This window comes from Nomascus leucogenys, chromosome 12, assembly GCF_006542625.1.
Source record: "Nomascus leucogenys isolate Asia chromosome 12, Asia_NLE_v1, whole genome shotgun sequence".
Classification (NCBI taxonomy): Eukaryota; Metazoa; Chordata; class Mammalia; order Primates; family Hylobatidae; genus Nomascus; species Nomascus leucogenys.
Window position 1 is genome coordinate 36,085,368 of NC_044392.1, and position 25,621 is coordinate 36,110,988.

The 25,621-nt window shown below is 41.7% G+C and overlaps 1 long non-coding RNA gene across 1 annotated transcript in view; it reads left to right on the forward strand.

Moving 5' to 3' along the window:
- LOC105740581 overlaps positions 1 to 12,867 on the forward strand; it is a 46,786-nt gene extending 33,919 nt beyond the window's left edge. Inside the window, exons 5-6 of the long non-coding RNA XR_001116629.2 lie at positions 4,130 to 4,326; positions 12,627 to 12,867. This is a non-coding gene — a long non-coding RNA (uncharacterized LOC105740581). The remainder of the gene's footprint in view (positions 1 to 4,129; positions 4,327 to 12,626) is intronic.
- Positions 12,868 to 25,621: the final 12,754 nt, after the last annotated feature.

The following is a 25,621-nucleotide window of genomic DNA, read 5'->3' on the forward strand; positions in this document are numbered from 1 at the left end:
CTGGAGTGCAGTGGTGTGATCTTGGCTCACTGCAACCTCCGCCTCCTGGGTTCAAGCAATTCTCCTGCCTCAGCCTTCCAAGTAGCTGGGACTCCAGGTGTACACCCCCATGCCCGGCTAATTTTTTTGTATTTTTGGTAGAGATGGGGTTTTGCCATGTTGGCTAGGCTTGTCTCGAACACCTGACTTCAAGTGATTCACCCACGCTGGCCTCCCAAAGTTCTGGGATTATAGGCATGAGCCACCACGTTTGGCCCATGGTAGTTTCTTTTAAAAACAGCTTTATTAGAGATATAATTCACATACCAAGGCCCGGCATCATGGCTCAGATTGCTTGAGCTCAGGAGCCCTTCTCTAAAAAAAAAAAAAAAAAAAATTAGCCAGGCATAAGGGCACATGCCTGTAGTCCCAGCTACGCAGGAGGCTGAAGTGGGAGGATTACTTGAGCTCGGGAGGCTGAGACTGCAGTGAGCGGAGATTGTGCCACTGCACTCCAGCCTGGGAGACAGAACAAGACCTTATATCATAATAATAATAATAAAAATTCACATACCATATAATTCACCTATTTAGAATGTGCAATTCAATAGTTTTTAGTATATTCACAGGTATGTGCAACCATCATCACAGTCAATTTTAGGACATTTTCATCATCACAAAGAGAAACTCTTTATCCTTTAGCTATCAATTACCTATCCTTACACCCTCTCCGAGGACCTAAGAAACTAGTAATCTATTTTCTGTCTCTATAGGTTTGCCTGTTCTGGACATTTCATATAAATGAAATTTTGTAATGGTTAGTCTTTTGCAACTGGCTTTCTTCACTTAACATACTGCTTTCAAGTCTTATCCATGCTATAGTATCTATTACAACTGCATTCCTTTTTATGACCAAATAATATTCCGCTGTGTGGAGATACAGCATATTGTTACTCATTCATGAGTTAATGGACATTTGAATTGTCTCCACCTTTGGCTATAGTGAATAGTACTGCTTTGAAGACTTGTGTACACATTTTTGTTTGAAGATCTGTTTTTTCTTCTCTTGGGTATATACCTAGGAGTGGAATTGTTGGGTCATTTGGTACTTTTATGATTAACTTTGTGAGAAACTGGCAAACTGTTTTCCACAGTGGCTGCACTATTTTACATCCCCACCAGCAATGTATGAGGGTTCCAATTTCTCCACATTCTCACCAATACTTGCTATTATATGTTTTTGTTTTGTTCTTTTGCTTATAGCCATCCTAGTGGGTGTAAATTTACATGGTAGTGTTTTGAGTTGTAAGATTCTCACAGACTGGAAAGAAATGTGGAGAGATTTTTGTCCTTTTTTTTTTTGCCTGCTGCTGATCCAAACAGTAAAATATAAACCTTCAGAATGAGAGCTATAAAAGGGAATAGACAGAGAAAATACATCAAGGGGAATTGTCAAATAAGCACTGCCAGAGAAAGAGCAGAATGTTATGATAGGAAAATCATAAGTTCAACATACTTTAAGTCAACAAATATAATTTGTTCCCATGTGCCAGGCTCCGTGCTAGGCACTGAGGCCCTAAAACGAGTTAGACAGAACCAGGCCTTCAAAATTCTTATTGTATGGAGGAGAGCAGAGAGGAGAGTTCTTCACGTAGTCTAGATATCAGAAGGGGCTTCCTGGGAGTGGAGGGATGAAAAATAAGGAAATTCTCATCAGATAATAAGGGTCTGTGGCAGTATATGGGAAAAAAACTATGCTGAAATATTTGGGAAATATCCTCTGGATGACCTACTTTTCTTTGGTCTTTGGGTAACAATCTTGATTAAAGTTTGGTTTCTTTCATTTCCCAGTTAGTAATTGGTGGGTACAATTCTTTCTGGAGGAAAGTAAGTCATAACTAAGACCTTTGCAAATATTGCTAGCTTTTGCTTATTTGCACTGATTAAAGGGAACATATAATTCAGGATGGGACCAATCTAAACAGAGTTCATATTTTGCTTTGGAATATGTTTTTTCTCTTGCCTCCCAGATGTTGCTATGTCAGATGTTCTTGGAACTCACAGATCCAACTAAGTCATGAAGCCCTAGGAAACGGGGACTGTAGTCTCTCAGGATAATGTACTGGCCTAAGCAGAACAAGTTTCTTTTGACACTGCTTCTTGTTCACACCTTTCCCATGGTGAGAAATAATAATTTGAGTTTTATATTTTCTGTCTAACTTCTGCTAGACAGGAAGAATGATCCTGAAACCTTTTGATCTATTTTAGATGTGTTAAAAATACCCAGAGATTACCTTTGCTGCTCATTCCCTCCTGGTACCATAAAAACTTTTTGCCAAATTCATGAGATGAAAATAAATTCCTTTGATGAGACTCTGTGGCTTTTTAAATAATCACCAATAACTTATTAATTCATGTCCCAAATGACAGCCTAGATATCATCATAAAATATACCCAAATATACACTAGACTAGCTTCCCAATGACTTGTTTCTGGGAGGCCACCAATGGAGAACTGACTCTAATCCCAAATAAATAATATACCAGTTGGTCAAAGTCAGGGCAGATTCACATAAATACAACAAAACCTGAAATTTATTTGGGCTATTTTTGGGGAATGAGCAACAAATTTTTATTAAATATTTTCTAAGTTGTAGAAAATAAGTGTCCTTAGGTTTCTGGTTTGAATGAGTGATAATAGTAATTTGTAATTAGCACATGAGTTATATACTGGTTTTCTATTTCCCATAACAAATTATCCCAAATTAAATGACCGAAGGCAACAAAACACATTTATGATCATACATGGTTTCTGGAAGTGGGTTAGCTGAGAGGTTCTGGCTTGGGAACGCTCACGAGGCCACAGTCATTTGCAAGCTTGACTGGCACTGGAGGATCTGCTTCCAACATGGTGCACTTGTGAGGCTGAAAAATGGGTGCCTCAATTCCTCTTCAGGTGGAACTCTCTATAGGGCTGCTTGGGTGTTCTCACAGCGTGGCAGCTAACTTCTCTCAGAACAAGTGGTCCAAGAGGGCAAGATGAAAGCAGCAGTATCTTTTATGACCTACTGTAGGAAGGCAGACATCATCACTTATGCCATCTTTTATTTGTCACACAGACCAAAGCTGGTAGGATATCGGAAAGGACTACACTAGGGCATGAATACCCAGGAAAGGGGGATCACTGGGAGGCACCTAGGAGGCTGGCTACCAGAAGTTGTTAATACGTAAATTGTAATTGAATCACTTAAAAAAAAAAGAATTGGTTGAAGTACCTCTCTGTTCCTGCAGTTAGTATCTGAATATTACTGTTTAAAAAATTCCAAATGAGTGAAGCCAGATTATAAAATTATTAGAACTCTTTTAGGGAGAAAAAGATTTATGATCAGAATCAGATGGATCATTAGTCCAGGGCTATGTAGGACCATCTGTAATTAGCTTGATTCTTCCTTCTGTTGCCATTGTGAGCATGGAGCACTGGAGTCTTCGTACCTCCCCAGATTCTCTGAAATACATAGCAGGCCTTCAACAGCTATTCCATGTTGTCTCTTATGTTATTTTCATGAGGCTACTCAGTTTTCTTGGCCCCAGCACTCATTTCCCACCATTTCCTTCTATAACTGGTTAAGTTCCCTAATGTCATGTCACACCCATGAGTAATCCTCAGATTATGTGCAATTCCTAGACCACTGGCTGTTTTCCCACTCTTTGTCTTTAATTCAAAGAAACCATTGGAATACCAGTAGGAGAGGAGTTATCACTCAGACAAACTCAACTCGGTTCTAATTTATATAAGTAAATAAAGCACATATATAAATAAGACATTTACACACTTTCACACATTAACCACTGCTAGTAACACATTCCTTAACTCTGAGGTTGAGAGCCTCAGGAAGGACACCAGTTTGGCAAGTCTGAGTTTGAAAACTGGGCTGGCCTCCCAGATCTTCCAGTTTCATGGCAGGCTTTCAAGCATGTGCCATGACTAGTAAGGTGAGCTGGGTGAGAGAGTATCTGTGTGATCCCTTCCTGTCCATCTAAACAGGTCCAGCTGTGGATATTGGCTTGCCACTCCAGAAGTTTCCTCAGCCTGTCCCCTGTTATCCTGTTTTAACTCAGTACTTTTGTTCTTATGTCTCTTTATTTTCCAGCCCTGTTTTCTTTAGACGCTGACTCCTACTGTCCACCAGATCCTTGTGGTGCAATGACTAGTGCAGACCGGCTTGTTGAAGTCAGTCTCTGGATCTGAGCAACGTTGGCTGAGCCGTGACGAAGTACTCCTATCCATCCACTATGCTTCACAGTGGGAATCTCTCCCTCTTCATCACCACTGCCCTAGCAGCCGCAGGTGAAGGATCACACACACTGATGATTGCATCACTGCTTCCAGGGGGAATAGTAGTAGTTTTCCCCTAGAAGCAGTAACGCATCAGTACTTCCAGGAGAAAACAAGTCAATGACGATTAGTTAAGGTCATCCTTGTAACTTTAATTCATAATTCTAAGAGTCAACATTTGTTCATTCAGGTCTTTTATTCATTTCTTAAATGAGAGTTTTTAGGTGGCAGGTTTTCTTCTCTCTCATTTAACAAATGAGAAAAACAAGGCTGAGAGAAGTTAAGCCACACAGCCACCAAGTTATGGGGACAGGATTAGAATCTCAGCCTCTGATACTTGGTTTAAATGGTTCTCATTATGCTACAAATGGCACAGAAAAATGTCAGAGTAGAGGATGTCACAGACCAAAACTAATGAATGGTGATTTGACGAGAGTGCTTAATGATACACCTTTAAGAGTCATCTTTTGAGAAAAACTGGACTTTTTAAAAAAGAGATGATACGATGGCTTTCACTCTGAGGATGTACTAATAGTCTTCAAGCATTAGGAAATGAAGTTCAAGTTAGCAAGGTAAGTTGGGTGGAAGGTTAGTGGCAAAAGTATCAGAATTACAAGGCATTTGGACAGAAGTGCAGTTGCAGTGCTTCATACACATACTTTGAAGTATGAATAGTGAAGAGCCAACTACCGGAAGTGTTTTTACTTCTCAAATATTTATTGCAACCTACTGTAGGTAAGGCAGTTGCCCTGACATGTAGGTCCCTGAAGGGTCTATATTTTGCAGAATATTATAGCCTAGAGTGTGCTTTGAGAGCTACTGTAATAAATGTACTGTGAAACTTTTTTTGTATTTAACTTGGAGATGCTGTGGAGAACACTGTAGACCACATCATGCAGTATGCCTTTTAATGACAGAAATATTTTTTAGATCTCGGTGTGTAAAAGCGCTTCTAAGAAACTGTAAATCTTAGCACCTGTTGCGTTTCCTTCTTTGAGTTTGTCTTATGGTTTGCATCTTTGTGTACTAACGTTATCCTGGCTTTATCTTACAGAATCGTTCAATTTGTATTTTATCTGTACTATGAGTTCCCCACCCACATATGTGTATTTTGTTGTTCTACATATTTCTGAAGTGACTCTGAAGTGAATGAATAAATGAATGAGCTTATAAGTTAACCTGGGGAGGCTGGCATGGTGGCTTACGCCTGTAATCCCAGCACTTTGGGAGGCTGAGGTGGGTGGATCACCTGAGGCCAGGAGTTCGATACCAGCATGGCCAAGAAGGTGAAACCTCATCTCTACTAAAAATACAAAAATTAGCCAGGCGTGGTTGCAGGCACCTGTAATTCCAGCTACTTGGGAGGTTGAGGCAGGAGAATTGCTTGAACCTGAGAGGCAGAGGTTGTGGTGAGCCGAGATCCCGGCATTGCACTGCAGCCTGGGCAACAAGAGTGAAACTCCGTCTCAATAAATAAATAAATTAATTAATTAATTAAACTGGGGAGATATAATAACTTTAAAAACATCTATAAAGAAAGTTTTAGCAAACAAATGAGATTTACCCTTGCATCTTCTTATTTGTTTTGGAGACAGAGACTCCCTCTGTCACCTAGATTGGAGTGCAGTGGCTGATCTTGGCTCACTGCAGCCTCAACCTCCTGGGCTCAAGTGTTCCTCCTGCCTCAGGCTACTGAGTAGCTAGGACCACAGGGTGTGTACCGTCTTGGCTAATGTTTTCATTTTTTTTTTTTTTTTTGATTAGACCACTCGGCTAACGTTTTGATTTTTTTTTTTTTTTTTTTGTAGAGATGGGAACTTGTTGCCTGGTTGCCCATGCTGGTCTCGAAATCCCGGCCTCTAGCAATCCCCCCACCTTGACCTTGCTGTTGCTTAATAACACTCATATGCTTAGAAACAATGTGTTTAGATAGAAAAATGAAGAGGTGCCGGCCTGGATCCTAATTTCCCATGGACTGTATTTCCAGTCAGTGGCTCAGAGGGGCTCCACCCAGAAGGCTGGGATTCTGCTCCTGGAAGCCCCATGGGTCTTGACACAGTGATGTGTGAGAAATAGTTGAGGCCTCCTGAAAGACTGGCTAGTTGAGCTTGTGAAATTACTGAGTATAACTCATCTCTCATTGAGCTTTGTATCTGGAGTGGAGAAGTGTGTAGGCAAGAAGAAAGTTCTATCAAGAATTTTCTCCAGAGGTAGAATAGCACAGACAGTGATTCTCAAATGTGTGGTCCAGCATCATCAGGGTCGCCCTGGAATGTGCTAGAGAAGTAAATCCTCAGGTGTCACCCAGGACTACTGAATCAGAAACTCTGGGAGCAAGGCCCAGCAATCTGTATTTTACCAAGCCTTCCGAATGCTTCTTCCTGCTCTGGTTCAAGAGCTGCTGGGATATAGCAGTTAAGAGATGAACCCTGCAGCCTGACTTCCTTTGGTAGAATCCTGGCACTGTTACTTATTCCTTGTATGTCTCTAGGTAAGTTGCTTGATCTCTTTGTGTCTCAGTTTCTCCACCTGTAAAGTGGAGATAATGATAGTACCACCTTCAGAGAGTTTTTAATAAGGATTAGATTAGGGAGTACACTTAGAATAGGGCCTAGCGCATAGTAAAAGCTCAATAAATGTTAGCCATTATTATTGGAAGACATGGTGTCATGGAAGAATGTGGGTAGTTTCTCTCCCTAGCCACTCTCTTTCCATGAGAACCCCATGAAGCTTTCTAATGCAGCCTTCTCTGTGGAGCAGGTACAGGCTGGAGTAGCTGGGATAGGGTCAGAACTAATGCTTAAAGGCTTATCTGAGCACGTCATATATGTTTCCCTAGAGGGAGCCTTAACTTTTGAAAAACTTTGCTCTCCTTCTTAGCATTGGCAAGACTATTTCCTGACCTAAGGGGCGGAAGGTTGATTCCTTGCTGGATTTTTTGGGAGAAACCCTGAGTGTCTAAGAGAATGCAAGATTATAATGAAATTCACACAGACATCTCAAAATCAAAATCATTTACAATTAACTTTAAATATTTTTAAAAATTTCTTTTGGGGGGCTGGAAGTTGATTTTTAATAATAACATACAATGGGGTGAGGGTAGAGGAAGTTGGCTGAGCTGTCTGGGGTGCTGTGGCGTGGTGAGCTGGCTACACTAACTGCAGCTGCTGTTTGGGGGCTCCCTGGATGTCTGGGTCCTTGGCCTTCTCTGCAGCTTCCAGTGCTGTCTTCTTTGCCTTCTCCTTGGGTCCCTTAGCTGTCTCAATAAGTGTTTTGGAATTGGCTACACTGTGCAGCTTGGCCAAGATGTATTCAAAACCCTTCCTAGTCATGATCACGTTGGTTTTGAATTGGGTGAGACCAAATTCCTGGACAGCTCTGGAGATGGTTAAATAAGCTACAGGAGACCCAGGCTTTCCAGTGGATTTGGGTCCAGGCACTGCTGTCAGAGTTCCCAGAGTAAGTGCGTGGTTCCTCTACCACTACAGCCGGGTGCGGTTGATGTTCCAGGTGAGGCGGTCATGTCTGTTTCCATGGCTTCACAGTAAAGTGTTCCAGGATGGACACCGAGCGAGCGGCACTGGCAGGAAACAGTGGCTCAGCTCAGCAGGGCATCTGCTGGTCTTGGTCAGGTTGCCAGGACAGGAGCTTCTGCTCAAGGGTCTCCACCCTGTGTACTGTGTTTTCTGTAGGGATTTGGGTACCGCTGTCATTAGGTGGCGAACACTTGGACCCAGGACCTCTGGAGCACACTCTGGCCCAGGAAATACTTCATCATCATCCTGGCTGGGATAGGGTTGGCACCCAATCAGCATCAGAGTGCAGAGGGTGGGGAGAATGTGGGGTCAGGCCAGGCTGGGCACCTGCCCCCGACCAGGCCCCACAGCATGCCCAGGCACCGGCATGGTCAACTTTAAATTGTATGTTTGGGGACAGAGTCCATACAGAACCAAATGGCTACGTGATGTTATAACCCCTCCCAAAGTTTGGAGGTCACTGTTGCAACTTTTAATGGACTGTTTTCCCCGGAGTTGCTATAGACACATGCATCAGCACAGCCTCAGAACCCAGTTTCCAGTTGAGATAGTGGACATGGTGATTCCCCTTCTTCCAAGGTTTGAAACTGTCCCAGGATGAAATACAGCTTGACTGAATTAAGTTTTTGTCAATAAGATTTTTAAGCAACCCACCAAATCAACTGGGGTTTTACTTTTGGCAGCCCCAACAGCCAAACTGACTCATCTATATGGCTGATCCATTAAATAATGTGCAAGTAGTTGATGACATGACCAGAAAAAGTGATTTATCTGGGGGAAAATGTTTGGAATTGGAAAGGGCTGGGATTTAAGCTCAGGAGCTCACAGGTTTCAGTCTAGGCCTTAGTAGCCTCAGGGTTCAGGCAGCCACTTTTCCTGCTTTTAGCAGCATCATTGACTAGAAGGATAGCATGGAACTGGAACAGGCTGGGTCAAGGTCTTTCCAATCAATGTGTATCTTCGGACCCATGTAGGCACGTAGGCTACAATGTGCAAACTGGTGTTCTGAAGATCAACCCAAGAGCCTTCCATCTCCCTCTCTTTATCTTGCTCCAAGTCTGAGAACCTTTTGAGGCCAAAGAAAATGAATTCAAAAGCTCAGGCTTAGATCCAGGAGCCAGTGTGAAAGCATGTGCCATGGAGATGCAGCCCAGCATTCCAGGAATGTGTTCTCTGAGGACCAAGTGCTTTTCTTATCTCAGCATGTTTTCCTCCTATCCCACCCATCCCACGTGACCATCTCTTCTTATTGAATCTCCCAGTGAATTCTCATGTTGCTTTGACAACAGCTGGAAAGTGGGTGTGGGGGATGGTGAAGTGGAAGACTGGAAATACCACATCACCCTGTGGTAGAATTGCTGCTGAGACCCAGAAGGGAGCGCAGCCAGAATGAGATGTTACCTTGAGGCTTGGAAACAGCAGTGTGGGATGATTTGCCCTACAATTGAGGGGCTTCTCTTGCTCCTTTTCCTGATCCTTGGAATCCTGTAGGACTCTGAAAATAAAGGATTTATTTCAGGGGACAGAGCTGGTATCTTTCCAAAAGAAAGGCAAGCTGATGGCAAGAGGCTGAAGCCTCCAGTCGTGGCATAATTTACGATGGGGGCTTATCAGCCTGAAGGAAGCAGTTTGGGGGCAGCCTGTTTGGGTCTCTCCCCACAGGAATGCTCTGCTCAATCCTCCTGCTACTTGAAAAATGAAGTGTGGTGGACTAGTAGGGAGACCTCGTAATGCTTGGATGATCACACAGATTTGGATACGGAGTCTGGTTTCAGAGCATAAGAATGGACCCAGGCAATACCACTTAGGGAGTAGAGATAAATAATGGCAATTCACATAAGAAGGTCAAACATATGACTTCAAATAACATGTTTTTTTCTCCAGCTGAATTGTCTAGAGTTGAATGAGGGTCAGATTTGCATTCACGTATCTTTCCTTAGCTCAGCTCATAACTTTCTATGTTTTCTCCCAAGGGGGTATTAAAAACAGAGCTGCTTCACATGAATGTAATGGTTCCCATTCAGAACCCTGTCACGACTTTGTCTTTTCTCTATCATCTTGACAGGAAAATTATGTTCCATAGTTTCAAGGTCAACTGTGAGCTATTTGGGCTTGGAAATGAAATGAGACCCTTGGAAAGCTTGTCCCTCTCTTTATTCATATTTTGCTGATGTTTAATAAAACTCAGTTATTCTCCAGCCTGGGGTTGGAGGTCAGGCAGCCATAAACAGTCAGCCATAAACCTGTCCAGAAAATTTCATTAGGTAGAATTATTTTTTCTTTTGTTTTCGTGCTATAAAAGGAAGTGTGTGTGTGTGTGTGTGTGTGTGTGTGTGTGGTTTTATTTTTATTTTTGGTCTCATTGTTTTGTTTTTAAATTGTTTGCTTTTGCTTTGTGTTTTGTTTCTGGGGCTTTTTAGACACCTGGAAATGAATGTGTAAACAGCAGTGGCCTCTGCCTGGCCCCCCAGCCTGCTCCTTTAACTTTCAGGCTCAGAAGCTGGAGTTGCCAACTCCCCAGGGGGCGGACTTAGCCTTGCCCTCAGCATTGGGGTTGATTTTATTCCTGGCTGAGGGAATGTCAGGGGACTAAGGTCAGGAGTGGGATGACTTGCTGCTGTCTGGTCATGTTCTGATCTGGTGCCCTCTATCCCGAATCAGACCCTGGTCATAATGATCTGTCTTCAGCCCTCTTCCGGTTTGTCCTCTCTGCAGCACTGGCCCTGCTGACCATCGCCTGCTCCTCCCTTGGTTTCTGGGCAAACACTTGTTTCCTGGTTCTCCTCCTACCTCTTCTTACGTCTTCCCAGCCTCCTTGGCAGGCTGTCCTCTGCTCTCCCTAAAATGTTGACATTCCCTAGGGCTCCATCATTTGTTATCTTCTCTGGATAATCTTCCTTACACCTGTGACCCTAATCACCAAGTCTAGGGTACTGGCTTCCAACCATTGCTACTGAACTATAGATGAAAGTTTCCAGGCTTTCTGGTCATATCAACTGGAATCCTCTTTAGTAGCTGAAACTTAATACATTTCAACATGAACTTGTTAACTTCTCTCTTGTCTTAGTCCCTTTGAGCATCTATGACAAATTATCATAGGCTGGATAGCTTATAAGCAATAGAAATTTATTTCTTACTTTTCTAGAGGCTAGGAGGTCTTAGATCAAAGTCCTGAGAAATTTGGTGTCTGGTGAGACTTGCTTCCTGGTTTATACATGACTGTCTTCTCACTGTGTCCTCACGTGGCAGAATGGGCAAAGATGCTCTCCAGGGTGGGTTTTTTTTAATAAGGGCACTGATTCCATTCACGAAGGCTCTGCCCCATGACCTAATCACCTTTCAAAGGCCCCACCTCCTAATACCATCACACTGGGGGTTAGGATTTCAACATATGAATTTTAGGGGGACACAAACATTCAGTCTATAGCACCTGTCAGGGTAGATCTTCTTGTAGTTTTGATTTTGATTGGTAGACCAGCACCCATCCAGTCTCTCAGGTCAAAATCCCAGGGTTGTCCTAAACAATTTATTTTTCCTCATTCCTTGTGTTCAATTAATTATCATATTCTGATGTTTTTGCTTCAGAAAATTTTCTTGAAGCTTACCTCCCCTGTCCATTTTCACTGCTACTACTTTGGTCCAAACCCCCATCCTCCCTCACCTACAAAAATACAATATTATGATTCTTAAACAAGCATAAGCTCAACAAATAATAAATGAATGAATGACCTATCTGGTACCAGACAGACTATTGTGATAGTTAAATGAGGTACTTTATGGAATGCACACTCAGTAAAATGATTGGTTTATAGTTGGGGCTTAATAAATGAGTTATTATACATTATATATAGGAAATATTTAAAAGCATGGACTTTGGACCTAGGCAGCCTGAGTTCAAATCCAAATTCCATTATGTACATTTATTATATATATGATCTCTGTGCTTCCATTTGCTTATCTGTAAAATGGGGATGAATATAATAAGGCTGTTGTGAAGATTAAATGACTTATTTATGTAAAGCACTTAGAACAGTGCCTGGAATATAGTGCATGCCCAATATGTTAACCATCACTATTATTATTGTTATTAGTTTCCTGTTTCCTGTCTTTTATAAGTCAACATGTCGGCTTTATTAGAGGAAGAAAGTTGAGTTCTTATGCATGGCACCCTAAAATTACATAGAGAAAAAATCATCACCAGTTTTCCCCAAGTAAAAGTCATATCTATCAGTTATGAATTTCATAAATGCTGAATCACAGTCTTTTTTCATAGTACAGTGTTTATAATAGCCCTTTTGGGTGGGTGACCAGCCATCTTGGTTTGTCTGAGAGAGTGGCGCAGGCGGCGGGGGGCTGGGCGGGCAAGGGGGTTCAATTTTCTGGGATGGCGGACTTTCAGTGCTAAAACTAGAACAGTGTTGGACAAACCAGGATAGTTGGTCATCTTGTTTTTTATGCTTAATATAGCTCCTCTTCTGAAGTTCATCTTCCAAACATAATTCCTCAAGCATATTTCAAAGATGAAACAAAATATAAGAATTAAGGTGAGGGAGCTGAATGGAAGGTTGGGGACATAACCTAGGAGTCCTCACGTATCATCTTCAGTTCTTATCCATCAAAATGTCCACTTTAATGGGATTTCTGGGACAGATGAAGGATTTTTCTTACTGGTGAAAAGAACAACTAATTTCTGGCATTGTTCTGAAACACTGCAGCTCTCTTCAGCATAGTGTCTGTATTGAGCAGCCAGCTGAAGTCCTGTTTCTCATCCCTCAGGCCTTCTCCTCTTCAGTGGACTGCAGGGGCCATGAGACCCCAGTGGCAGCCGCTCAACTCTGAGCACAGCCACTGCATACAGGGTTCAGTGAAGTGAGTGGGGCTGTTACTGCCCACCAAGCAGTGAGTGGCTGTCTGCTGTTCCACTCCAGAGGACTCACCTCCTGTGTTTTTACACTCCAGTTTCTGTCTTTCCCTGTTGGCACCAAACTTATCTTCATAAAATGTAAATCAAATCACATTATTTCCCCTTGAAATTTGTTGACGCCTGTGGCTAGTGGGATCAGTGCCAAATCCTTGGCTTACTCTGTAAGATCTTTCACACTCTGGCCCCCAGCAACTCTCCAGCACTTCTCCTGGCACTCCTCAGGTGACCTCTGCTTTAGTAACCCAGGACTCACCACTGTTCCTCAAAGCTCACTATGACTTTTCATTAAGTCAAGCTTCTGCATGTGTTATTTTCTCTGACTTGCAAACCCTTTCCCTTGCTAGGCAAATTCACACTTGTTCCCACCTAAAAGATGATCTCCTCTGTGAAGGTAATCCTTGGCTCCCCTCTGGGTACCCGTAGCGCTTTGTTCAGACCTTAAAGAAGTTACTGCTTTGCATGAGAACACATTTGCACATCCAACCCTCCCTGGAGGCTTTGAGCATCTTGACGGACTGGACCGCTGGTGTATTCTTCTTGGAATTCACTGTGTCTAGTACAGGTCTGTTGAATGATGAAATAACAGCAGCAACAAACCCACATCCATGACAACAACAGTTAACCTTGACTGGGAGCATTTATGCTGTGCTGAATGCTTTGCTAAATGCTTTCCAAGCCTCAGCTCAGTCCTTTAAGGAAAGTGACACTACTACCCCCACTTTATGATGAACATAAGTGCTAATTTGGTCAAGAACTGGAGTTCATCTTTGTTTTGCCTAGGGAACAAAAACTTATGAGGCTTACACATATCACCAATAGAATATTTAAAAAAAAACTTTAAAATACTTGAGTATAACTTTTTTATTCCATTCTAACATGTTAGAGGCTCTTGCTTTCATATGCAAAGAGCTGATGTGCCAATCATAAATTCAATCTAACTGCTAAAGCAATCTCCAAAAAAAGAAAAATTGTTTAAGACGTTTCCTTAACCCAATGTCACTTTTAGCTTCTATCTGAAAGTTATAAAAGTATTTCCTTGGAAAATATCCTTAGTGAAGGTGTTTAATGGAGCCACCTTGGCCTTGCCCTGGTTAGTATGAATCAGGCTCAAGAGCCATTGATGACTATGCCTCCTACTCATTTCCCAGGCAATATCTATGTTAGCCTTTGCTAGTGCCAGTGCTTTGTACCACGTGCCCTGCTTTGGTGTACAATTTGAAGTGCCGAAAGCACTCACTGAAAAGCCAATCCACATAATATGGCTCTGAGAATCCTTACCATAATGGATTCAGTTATAGTTTCATCATTCTAGGTGATTATAAAGGACAGTAAAGATAACTATAATTTCTTGAGACCCTCTTATCTTTCAGCTGTGCATTGCCTCAAACCCCATATTCCATTTACAGAGGAAGAAACTGAGGCTCAATAATTTGTGTAATTTGTCTAAGATCTCCCTGCAAGTGAACGTAGAACTTGGGAATGGAACCAAGATTAGCCTTATAAGTCCTATGATCTTCACCAGTGAACTATACAGCCTTACGGTGCAGATAGCACAGCGTCTGTGGGCATCCAACACTCGAATAGTTTGGAAAATCATCAGCCTGTATTCCCCAAATGAGATCTGGTGCCTATTCTTGGCCTCCGTATTTCTAGGGGAATTCCACATTCTGTGTTATCAAGGTAGGTTAATCCTAAAGGTAACTGGGTACTCGTTCACTATTCTGTAGGGTTGGAGATTTCCTTTGGACATTTTCCTTGGGCATGGTGATGAGTGGCACCAGGGTAAGGATGTAGTGGGCGACAGCTGGCATAGTAGCCTAAGAGCAGGGTAACTGGCTGACCTGCTTAGTGGGCCATGTTTCAATCTGTCCCTGACCTTTTCCTAAGCACTCTGTTTCTATCTTATTTTGTTTCTACTTCTGGCATGATCTAGACGAATCTAATGATGAATAATGACAAAACTCAAGAAACGTTCTTATTACTATGATTTTTAATCTTGAAAATGAGGATTATGTGGGCAAGCAGAAACTCCAGGCGAACTCCATACAAAGACCTGGGTGGCCCTGCTAACTCTTTCATACACTGAGAAAATCTTGGGTTTACAAAAAGATTGCAGCAATTTGAAAATAGTTTTCTCTAGGCTATAAAATTTACCTAACCAAAACCAATCTAATCCCTTGATCGGAAGATCAAACTTTTTGCCAGATATAGTTCTACATTGTCATTTTAACCTTCAGGTGGGAAAGCAATTGTTTCTAAGTTTAAATATAGAGAAACTGTCTCCATAACCAAAAGGAAGTGCGGGTGGAAGCAATTAACTGGACAGTTCAGTCAATTAACTCGGAAACTTACTGACCAGAGTGTTTAGAGCTACCTACCTTTATTTTGTAATTTATCAGAGTCCAGAATTTCAGTCTGGATCATAACTTTTATTTAAACACTTGATTTCTGAAACTGGCCTTGAACTAGTGCTTCTTTGGACTTTTTTTCTTTTCTCTTCTCCCTTTAGTTTGCTGTCGACAACTGGAATGAGAGACTGGATGGTGTTGAAATGAAATGCTGGAGCCATCCATCCGTGTGCTTCCAGGATGGCTTCCTGGCTGTGAGAACACAGTGACCCTGTGAGGCCAACATGGACTCGGTTCTCCTGACATAACATGGCTGGAGGAGCTCCAGCTCTGGGATGTTATCTTGCTGTTTTACACTGGTGGTTCAGTCAGCCCATGGGAAACTGAACTTGGGCTGGGAGACCTGGCAGCAAATCTAAACTGAAACAGGAATCAGCACTTCGAGTTCAACTGTGAAACAAATGTGGGCCCAAGGCCTAAATGCCCGAAAGACATTGGGGAGGGTTGAAGTGGAATAAAGAAAGCTTTTGGTGACACTATGGGAAGGCCTATTGAATATTTTCTCAGGACAGTACAAAATGTCAGAGGCACAGCATATTTCGAAACCTATTTTTAAAGCTGCTTTAGATTTTTTAACTTGATGGCTAGATATATTCATTTTTTAAAAAAAGAAATGGTGACCCTCTTAAGAGGCAAAGTATCAGCCTTAAGTGTTGTGGGATGTATCCATCATTGGTTACTAAGTCTTCCAATGGCTCAGACACTCCCAAAACGAAGACTCCTAAGCCCAAAGGAAGATGAGAGCTGAAAGGAGCATCGAGCTCATCCAGTGCAGTGCTTCTCAGCTTGTGCCCACATTGGATTCACTTGGAAATATTTTAGAAATACTGATGCCTGGGCCCCATTCCAGACCAATTAAATCATACTATCTGGGAGAGATACCCAGAAAGTGGTATGTTTTAACACCTCCTTAGGGATTCTGCTGATCAGCCAAAGTTGAGAAGAATCAAACTAGACTCATTTTACATATGAAGAAATAGAAACCCAGATATTGAGATAAAAAATGTTGCCCGAGTCACGTAACTAGTGTCAAAACCTGACTCTTAATCAATGCCATTATGTCACACTAACTTGCTTCTCTTTATTGTGGTTTCGCCATAAATTAAAAGTATACTTGAAAATGTTAGTTTACAAAGTAATTTTAAGAAATGGATTTCATTTTAAGGAAAACAGCGATTCAATGGCCAATACACTGATACTTTCTGTATGATCTTCAGACCAGTCTACATGTTTATTATGCTTGGGCCTTTGAGTCAAACACTGGCTCCTTTGCTGCTTCTCCATTGTTGGCCTAGCATGCTTGAATTCTGTTTCTCCTCTGGAAACTTTGCGCACTACTTTGATTCACCTTGTTAATGGGAAAATGGGAAATACTCTGTATAATTTTTTTTTCTTTTTGAGATGGAGTCTCACTCTGTCACCCAGGCTGGCGTGCAGTGGTGTGATCTCGGCTCACTGTAACCTCCAACTCCTGGGATCAGGCGATTGTCTTGCCTGAGCCTCCCAAGTAGCTGGGATTACAGATGTGCACCACCATGCCCAGCTAATTTTTGTATTTTTAGTAGAGACGGGATTTCACCATGTTGGCCAGGTTGGTCTTGAACTCCTGACCTCAAGTGATCCACCTGCCTCAGCCTCCCAAAGTGCTAGGATTACAGGCATGAGCCACCGTGCCCGGCCCTCTCCACAAATCTTTAGCTGGTGATACGTTTCTACCAGAGAAACATTTTTTTACATAACTCACTTCATGTGGGAGCCATGCGTCCAAGAGAGCCATCATTTTGGGTGAAGGGCACATCCAGACATGTGCCAGCATTACCCTACAAGATATCTGGCTATCAACTAAACGTCTACATTGCATGTCAGCAACCATCCATGGAAACTTACTATTTTTTATCCAGCTCACCCTGTTTGCCACATTCCAACTAAAATTCATAGCCAGGCTTACCAAAAATATAATGTAATCACATTTTATAGACAAAACTTCAAGGTGTTCAGGTCCGTGTAGAAAAATTTAAATGTCTTCTTGTATTAAAAAAATGGAACAATCTATGATCCAAATTTCAAGATATTTAGAAAATTGCCTTATCCAGACTAATGGTCCCCAACTCTGACCACATTAGACTCACCTGGGGAATTAAAAAAAAAAATACATGGATGGCTGGGCCCCACCCCAGAGATTCTGATAGAATTGGTCTGGAGTGGACCCAGAGCACTAATATTTTCAAATGTTCCTCAGCTGAGTCACAGGCAGCTTGGTTGAGAACCGTTGCACCTGACTATAAAACAGGGCTCTGAGCTGGGAACTTTTTGCTGTGACCTTATTGCTCTAACATTTTTATTTCATTTTACATATTCAACAAATTTATGTTTAAGAGGGAAATATTTTTAAAATACTTCTTTGGGTATCTTTTCTCCCAATAATCCATACACTCTTCTCTTCACCTTGCAATCTCATTATGGCTAAGGCAGAGATTTATCACCCCTGGAGGAGAAGCTGGGTTCTGCCAATAATGGTGATTTGCAACCCTAGATGCCCTTTAGAATCACCTGGGGAGCTATAAAAAAATTGCCAGTGCCTGGAATCCACTTCGGACTAATTAAATCAGAATTTGGGGGGATGGGCTGAGGGATTACTAATATAAAAGTACCTCAGGCTTAATACTTTTTTTATTACGCAGCTAACGTTGAGAACCATGGATCTAATAAGAAGTGACTTGTCAACTTAAAATAAGATTCTTATTTCTTAAAATCTCTCATGTTCTAACCCAAACTTTTAAAATTCAGAGAAAATAATTTACTTACCTATAGTTGGAGGTGATAGAGGTTATTGACAATATGATTTTATGATTTAATCTAATATTTATTGAACACTTACTATATGCAAGGCAGATATAATTGAAAACACCTCCTGGAAACTTTTTTGTTTGTTTACTTTGGGTCAGCTAGAAGGAGCCCAGGGTGAATGCATGAGTCTAGGTCCCTGCAGGAAAGAGACGGCATACTCAAACTGGAGATATGGCATAACAGTGCTAGATAAGAATTTGGCTTTGATACTAACTAGCCACACAGCATCCTAATGTTATTTTGTAAATTTCTGTTTTGATTTTCCTAGTTAGAGAGGTGTGACTTGGGTATCATGGAGGTAAAGATGCTCCTGAAGATATTTAGGAAAGTAGCTAGGGATGGTCTCCAGAATAAAGAAGAGATTTCCATTCATTCAGAAAATAATTTATTGGGTGACTATCATGTATAGACACAGGGCCAAGTCTTAGGAATCTAAAATAAAGACAGAATCCCTGCGCTCAAGGAGACTAGTTTCATGGAGATTCAGGAAAACACATAGAGGTAAATGGTAACAAGGTTTACCTGGCGGTTGTGGAGTCAGCTTTCTGGAGTCTCGAAAGTGGCTCAGTTGCTTTTAAAGAGAAGGATCTGAGTATCTGCCAAATATTTGTGAGTTGTGCATGTGTGTGTGTGTGTGTAAACATACATGTGCATGCTTCTACACACATTCTTCATATAGGAATAATTCTTACTGTGGTATAGTGGGGGAGGAACGAAGGAAAATCTAGTAGCTTTTTTCTTAACATTTTTTCTGGTGTGAACATAAGCAGAAACTCAACGCAGCACAGGCTGCGAGGGAAGGAAAATTCATCAAGTCTAAACTATCTTCTCTCTTCTGGCACAAAAGTAAGTGACATCAACAGGATGTGGGGTTTCAGGATGAGTCTTGAGTCCGATGAAATGAATTAAACCTCACAACTCCTTGGAACAGGAACCTGTTTTCATGTGAGTTCCCCAACAGCTTTTGGGGGAGCCTTGAAACAAATGGATTTAGCATCCGGAGATTTTTGGTAGGTTTGATTTGCTTTTCTAACATCCAGTACTTTTGCAAAAATCTTTGAACACAAAGTTAAACCAAAGCCCAGGAGGAGGCAAGTGTCCAAGAACATATGGAAGCCTAAGAGGTTAATATGCTCCTCTTTGTCTCTGTCATGATGTACATCCTTTCAGCCTTGACTTTTAGCAAGTGACCTTTAGCAAAGATGTGAGGGTCTGTCACTCTGACATTTGACAGCTATGAAGATTCATTCTCAACAGAGCAATAGTTACAGGTTCAAGGGGCAGGCTAGTTGGCCTATTCTAGTTTTTGTGAGGGAGAAACAATACCTTGGGCGATCGATTCTCTAGTAATACATATTTGGTTGTTGTTCAACCTCAGTGAGACATGGAGACTGAGATGGGTCCCAGAAGGAGTAGGGAAGAGGGACTGAAGAGGGTCTGACTGAGGGACGGAGGTGGTTGTTGGCATTTATTTAGGGGCATTGCAGAGTTGCCTTTTAAAGCGATCTCTTCAAAGACAATAGAAAGGAGTAGAGACCGATCCCTTTATAACGTGGGAGTTTAGCATTATCTCATTTTTGATATGCAGAAGGATATCTCATTATTGTGTTGGATGCCCCTTAAATGCTTCAAACTTTCTTTCTGGATGTACCCAGGGCAATTTTGGGGGTGTTAATGTGGCCTCACAGGCAAGGGGAGATGAACAGGAATGACCTCTTGCGAGGTAGGCCTAGCATCTCTAACCCTATGGTTGTCAAGCCTCTGACACCATTCTGCTTCTGACGTGTCTCTTAAACTTCAAGTGACCTATATTTAGGAGATCATGTAAAAAGTGTTGAAAGCAAATGGCCATTCTGCCCTAAGGTCAGAGTTCTGCTGTGGCTGATAATGCTGCTTTGATCTCCAGGCCCCTGCCTGTCTAGATCTATGGTGTCTGTCAGCCAACTTCACTCTGGACTTGACCTTTTGCTGGCCTAGACCTGTGGTTACTGTCAGGGGTCTAATCTCTTAGCATGTCACCTCTGGCAATTTTTAAAAAAATCCCCAAATCTTACAATTCAGACATCTCAGATTCTGCTTCAGCCCATTGCAAAGGCTTTTTGAAATTAAAAAAAAAAAAAAGAAAACAAAACAAAACAAAAAAAACAAGAGGGCAAATAAATGATTTTAAGAGGAAATTTCAACAAATGATAAGATCAATGATGCAGTAACAGCAGTTTGGCGAAAGCCTTATAGAAGGCACATAGAATCATAAATGAATTCTAATAGAGCTGGATAAAATTGAGAGATTATTTGTTCCAGCACCCTGTTTGGGGGCAGGTGACCCTCCAACGATCAAAAATAGATGCTTATCTTTTGTCCTTTTGAAAATTTCTGGATGTGCTTTCCTTTGATTTGCTCATTTTGGTATTTCATAACCCTGGTAGCCAAAAACTGCTTCCTCATATTCAGCTGGAATCTTTGCTACTTAATTAAAAAATCTATTTTCCATCCTGTGGCAATTTTGGTTATTTTTTATGGATCTCTTCCAGATGTGTACATGGTTTTCACAATGTGGTGAACTAAGTTGGACATGATACTCTGATAAGGGTCTTACTGCTGTAGAGTATATTGGAACTGCTGGGCTAGGATTCAGCAAGATTCTAGCTCCTTGCCTGCCAGGAACCAATGGTTTGACCTTGGACAAGCCACTTCCCCTGTCTGGACTTCAGGCTCTTTGTCTCTAAAGTGAGAGTATCAGACTACATGATCTCTTAAGATTTCTTCCAGCTCTATGCTTATGTTCAATAATTTTGCTAAAATTAACATACCTCAGTCAATGAATCTGTGCTTAACATGTAATGGATGGACAATAAATATTTGCCAAACTGAATTAAGTCATAGGAATTTCCACTAAAGTTTCCTCTCAGTATGTACTAAAACTTTTAATCACCCTGATGTCCTCTGTCCCTTCCAGGAAGGATGTATGTCTTTTATAGAAATCAGAACCAGCGCGCAGTGGTGAAGTTGCTGTCTTCCCAAAGTGTCACAGGCACCAGCATTGGAGGAGTGAGGATTCTCAGGTTTCACAGACAATCGGGCCCAAACTGTTTCTAGTCACTTCTCTACTGCCTTAGCCAATCTATTAAAATGCCTGTGTGATTCTGGAAAGAAAACAAGTGCCCATGAAAAGGAGGTTATAAATACATCCAATTATAAATATATCCCATTAAAAATAGATATTGACAAGGAGCTCCAGATAGGGTTGTCCTCAGCAAACTGAGCTGAATAGAACAAAGTGGCCTATTATCCAGAAAGCAATAATACTTTCTTAAGTGATTCCTTAATAATATCTATGGAGTTATATATGCCTCATAATTAGCTACTAAATAGTGTTGATGGTCAGTTAAGAATTGGACTGGAAAGGTCCAGTAAAGATAGAATTAGGACTTAATACATATTTTTCCTCTCAATGTCACAGGACTTACAAATCCTAGTGACTATATTGCTGGGAGGACTGAGCTGACTTTCGAAAGTGAGAGTGGCATGCGGTCCTTAACATCTCTGGTCTTTAACAACTCCCATGGAGACCCCTGGCCTGGTGTGGGAGGGAATCACAGACCTGGAACCAGACCTGGGCTTCTACCTTGGGTCCTGCATGCCCTACCTCAATGATCTTGGTGACATGGTTTGGCTGTTTGTCCCCACACAAATCTCATGTTGAATTGTGAACCCCAGTGTTGGAGAAGGGGCCTGGTGGGAGGTGATTGGATCATAGGGGTGGTTTCTAATGGTTTAGCACCATTCCCCTAGTGCTGTCTTGTGATAGAGTTCTTTTTTTTTTTTTTTTTTTTTTGAGATAGAGTCTCGCTCTGTTGCCAGGCTGGAGTGCAGTGGCGTGATCTCAGCTCACTGCAACCTCTGCCTCCAGGGTTCAGGCAGTTCTCCTGCCTCAGCCTCCTGAGTAGCTGGGACTACAGGCGCGTGCCACCATACTCAGCTAATTTTTTTTGTATTTTTAGTAGAAATGGGGTTTCACCATGTTGGCCAGGATGGTCTTGATCTCTTGAGTTTGTGATCCGCCCACCCCGGCCTCCCAAAGTGCTGGGATTGAGCTCTCACAAGATCTGGTTGTTTGAAAGTGTGTAGCACCTCCCCTTTTTCTCTCTTTCCTGCTCTGTCATGGTAAGACGTGCTTGCTTCTTGTTTGCTTACCACCATGATTAAGTTTCCTGAGGCATCCCAGCCACACTTCCTCTGCAGTCTACAGAACTGTGAATCAATTAAACCTCTTTTCTTTATAAATTACCCAATCTCAAATAGTTCTTTATAGCACTGTGAGAATGGACTAATACACTTGGGGAAAATACTTAACCTCCTTTGAGCCTCAGGTTTGCATTAACAATTAAATGAGGTAATATGTGAGAAAGCAGCCTAATATAGTGTCTGGCAGGTGGGAAAACTCAAATGTTAGTATCTTGTAGTAATGGTCTGAGGTCAGGTTGTGATGTAGGAACGAAACAGCAGTGATTTAGCTGGCATGTGTTGAGGGACTCCCGGGACACCACATTCAAATTGTATGGGAGCTCTTTCCCTAGTGTTTTGTCTGCTAGGGTTGCCATGATAAAGTTTCACAATGGGCAGCTTAAACATGAGAAATCAATTTTCTCACAGTTCTGGAGGCTGGGAGTCCAAGCTCGAGGTAACAGCAAGGTTGATTTCCTCTGTGGCATCTCTGCTTGGCTTACAGATGGCAGCCCTCTTGCGACCTCTGCATGGGGTCCTCTCTCTGTGCACTCTTGTTCCTGGTGCCTCTTTGTGTGTCCTCATCTCTTCTTTTTATAAGGACACCAGTCACATTGGGTTAAGGCCCACCCCAACAGCCTCATTTGAGCTTCATCACCTCTTTAAAGGCCCTATCTCTACAGTCACATTCCGAGGTACTGAGGGTTAAGATTCAATATAGGAATTTAGGCAGGGGGATACAAATCAGTCTATAAGACCCAGGAACACACTGAGAGTACACGAGGAGCTTAAATCACAGGGCTGTGTGGTTTTGCAGTGCGGCCCTGTTTGTAATGTATGAAATTCTATGCTCAAAGCTAGTCTTCTTCCTTCCCCCCAACTTCCTCTTCTTTTCCTGGCAGGAAGACTCAAGCTAACATCTCCATTTTGACAAGTATATATTTCTTCTTTCTTTGCAGGGATTCTTCACCCATGGTTGCTTAGGTTTGTAAGCAAGGAAGCTGAATGAAGTCCCTTTCCTTTCTGGGTGAGCCCCTGGGCTTCTGGAAGATTCTTAAAATCACCCTTAAATGGCTTCCAAGCACTGAAGCCCGAGCTGTTAGCTGGCCTGTGTGAGGCCTTGAGACAGAATGCCACAGCCACACCCCAAGGATGCTGAAGGGGATTTCCCTCCTCTGTGGTTTTTCTCCTTTCTTCCTGCAGCACTCCTCCTACATGGTGAGTCATCCAGAACTCCAAACACACAGCCAGCTGTTTGGAACACAAGAAATAACCATAGCCAGAGGCATCTTGGGCCCAAACTCTTCTCTCTTTTATTGCTCATTTCCCAAGTCACTTCCTTTCCCCTCCTCTACTTTCCCTCCCCGTTCTTCTTAGGACTTAACACAGGTATCTGGAGACGTTGGGTCTTTGTCAGTCAGTGTCGGACCTCTCCTAACATTGATATTTATCAAAGTAACGGTTACATCATAGTCCTCTTTCATATACTCGGAGTATTGTTCCTTCCTTTCCTTCCTTCCTTCCTTCCTTCCTTCCTTCCTTCCTTCCTTCCTTCCTTCTTCTTCTTCTTCTTCTTCTTCTTCTTCTTCTTCTTCTTCTTCTTCTTCTTCTTCTTCTTCTTCTTCTTCTTCTTCTTCTTCTTCTTCTTCTCTTTTCTTCTTCTTCTTCTTTTCTTTCTTTCTTTCTTTCTTTTTCTTTCTTTCTTTCTTTTTCTTTCTTTCTTTCTCTTTCTCTCTCCCTTCCTTCCTTCCTCCCTCCCTCCCCTCTCTGCCTCCCCTCTCTCCCCTCCCTCCCTCCCTCCCTTCCTTCTTCTTCACTCCCTCCCTCCCTCCCTCCTCTATCTCTTTCTCTCTTTCTCTCTCTCTTTCTTTCCCTTCCTTCCTTCCTTCCTTCCTTCCTTCCTTCCTTCCTTCTTCCTTCCTTCCTTCCTTCCTTCTCACTCTGTCACCCAGGCTGGAGTGCAGTTGGAGGGATCCCAGCTCACTGCAACCTCTGCCTTCTCAGTTCAAGCGATTCTCCTGCCTCAGGCTCCAGAGTAGCTGGGATTACAGGATTGCACCACCACACCTGGCTAACTTTTTGTATTTTTAGTAGAAACAGGTTTTCACCATGTTGCCCAGGCTGGTCTCAAACTCCTAGGCTCAGGCAATCCACCCACCATGGCCTCCCAAAGTGCTGGAATTACAGTGTGAGCCACTGTGCCAGCCTGAGTTTCTTTCTTAAGGTGTGATCACTTTCCTTGTTGAATCTAGAATATTAGCTAATATCTAGAATGTTAGCTTCTCATGAACAGGGATCATACTGTATCCTCCATGGCCAATGCTTTACACATAGGCATGCTCAAACACTTTTTGAAGAAAGCAATGAAACTTTTAAGAAAAATTTTATTCTCTGAGAGGTATAGGCTTGTAGTTAGCTTTAAAGAAACTTGAGGAGCCCCCTGAGTTATGTAAACCTGGAGTCACAGTGTGCCACTAGTACAGGTGTTGCCAGTTACTCTAGTGATACCATTTCAGACACTAAGCTTAGCCATAGGTATAGTTTATTTTAAAATATATATATAACTTCTTTTGATACCAAAATGTAAAGCAGATAATCACATAAATTCATTTTTATAGACATAAATGCTTAGGTAAAATGTACCACCACATTAACTAGATATGATTTTATCATGTTTATTTGTCGTGGCACATGTGCACCATGGAATACTATGCAGCCATAAAAAGGATGAGTGCACATCCTTTGCAGGGACATGGATGAAGCTGGAAACCATCACTCTCAGCAAACTAACACAGGAACAGAAAACCAAACATTGCATGTTCTCGCTCATAAGCGGGAGTTGAACAATGAGGACATATGGACACAGGGAGGGGAACAACACACGCTGGGGCCTGTTGAGGGGTGAGGGGCTAGGGGAGGGACAGTATTAGGAGAAATACCTAATGTTGATGATGAGTTGATGGGTCCAGCAAACCACCATGGCATGTGTATACCTATGTAACAAACCTGCAGGTTCTGCACATGTATCCCAGAACTTAGTATAACTAAAAAAAAAATTAAATAAAATAAATCGTGACAAAAATAGATTGGTATATAATATAGTTACCTATTGACTCTCACTTTCATTTCTATAGAAAGAATAGGTTAATTCTGATATGTAATAAAATCATCCATATGAACCTTAAAATATATATAAATATATTAAATATTTAATATATTTATATATAAATGTATTTACATATTTAATATATTTATATATAAATGTATTTACATATTTAATATATTTATATATAAATATATTTACATATTTAATATATTATATTATATATATTTATATATTATATATATAATATATTTATATTTATATA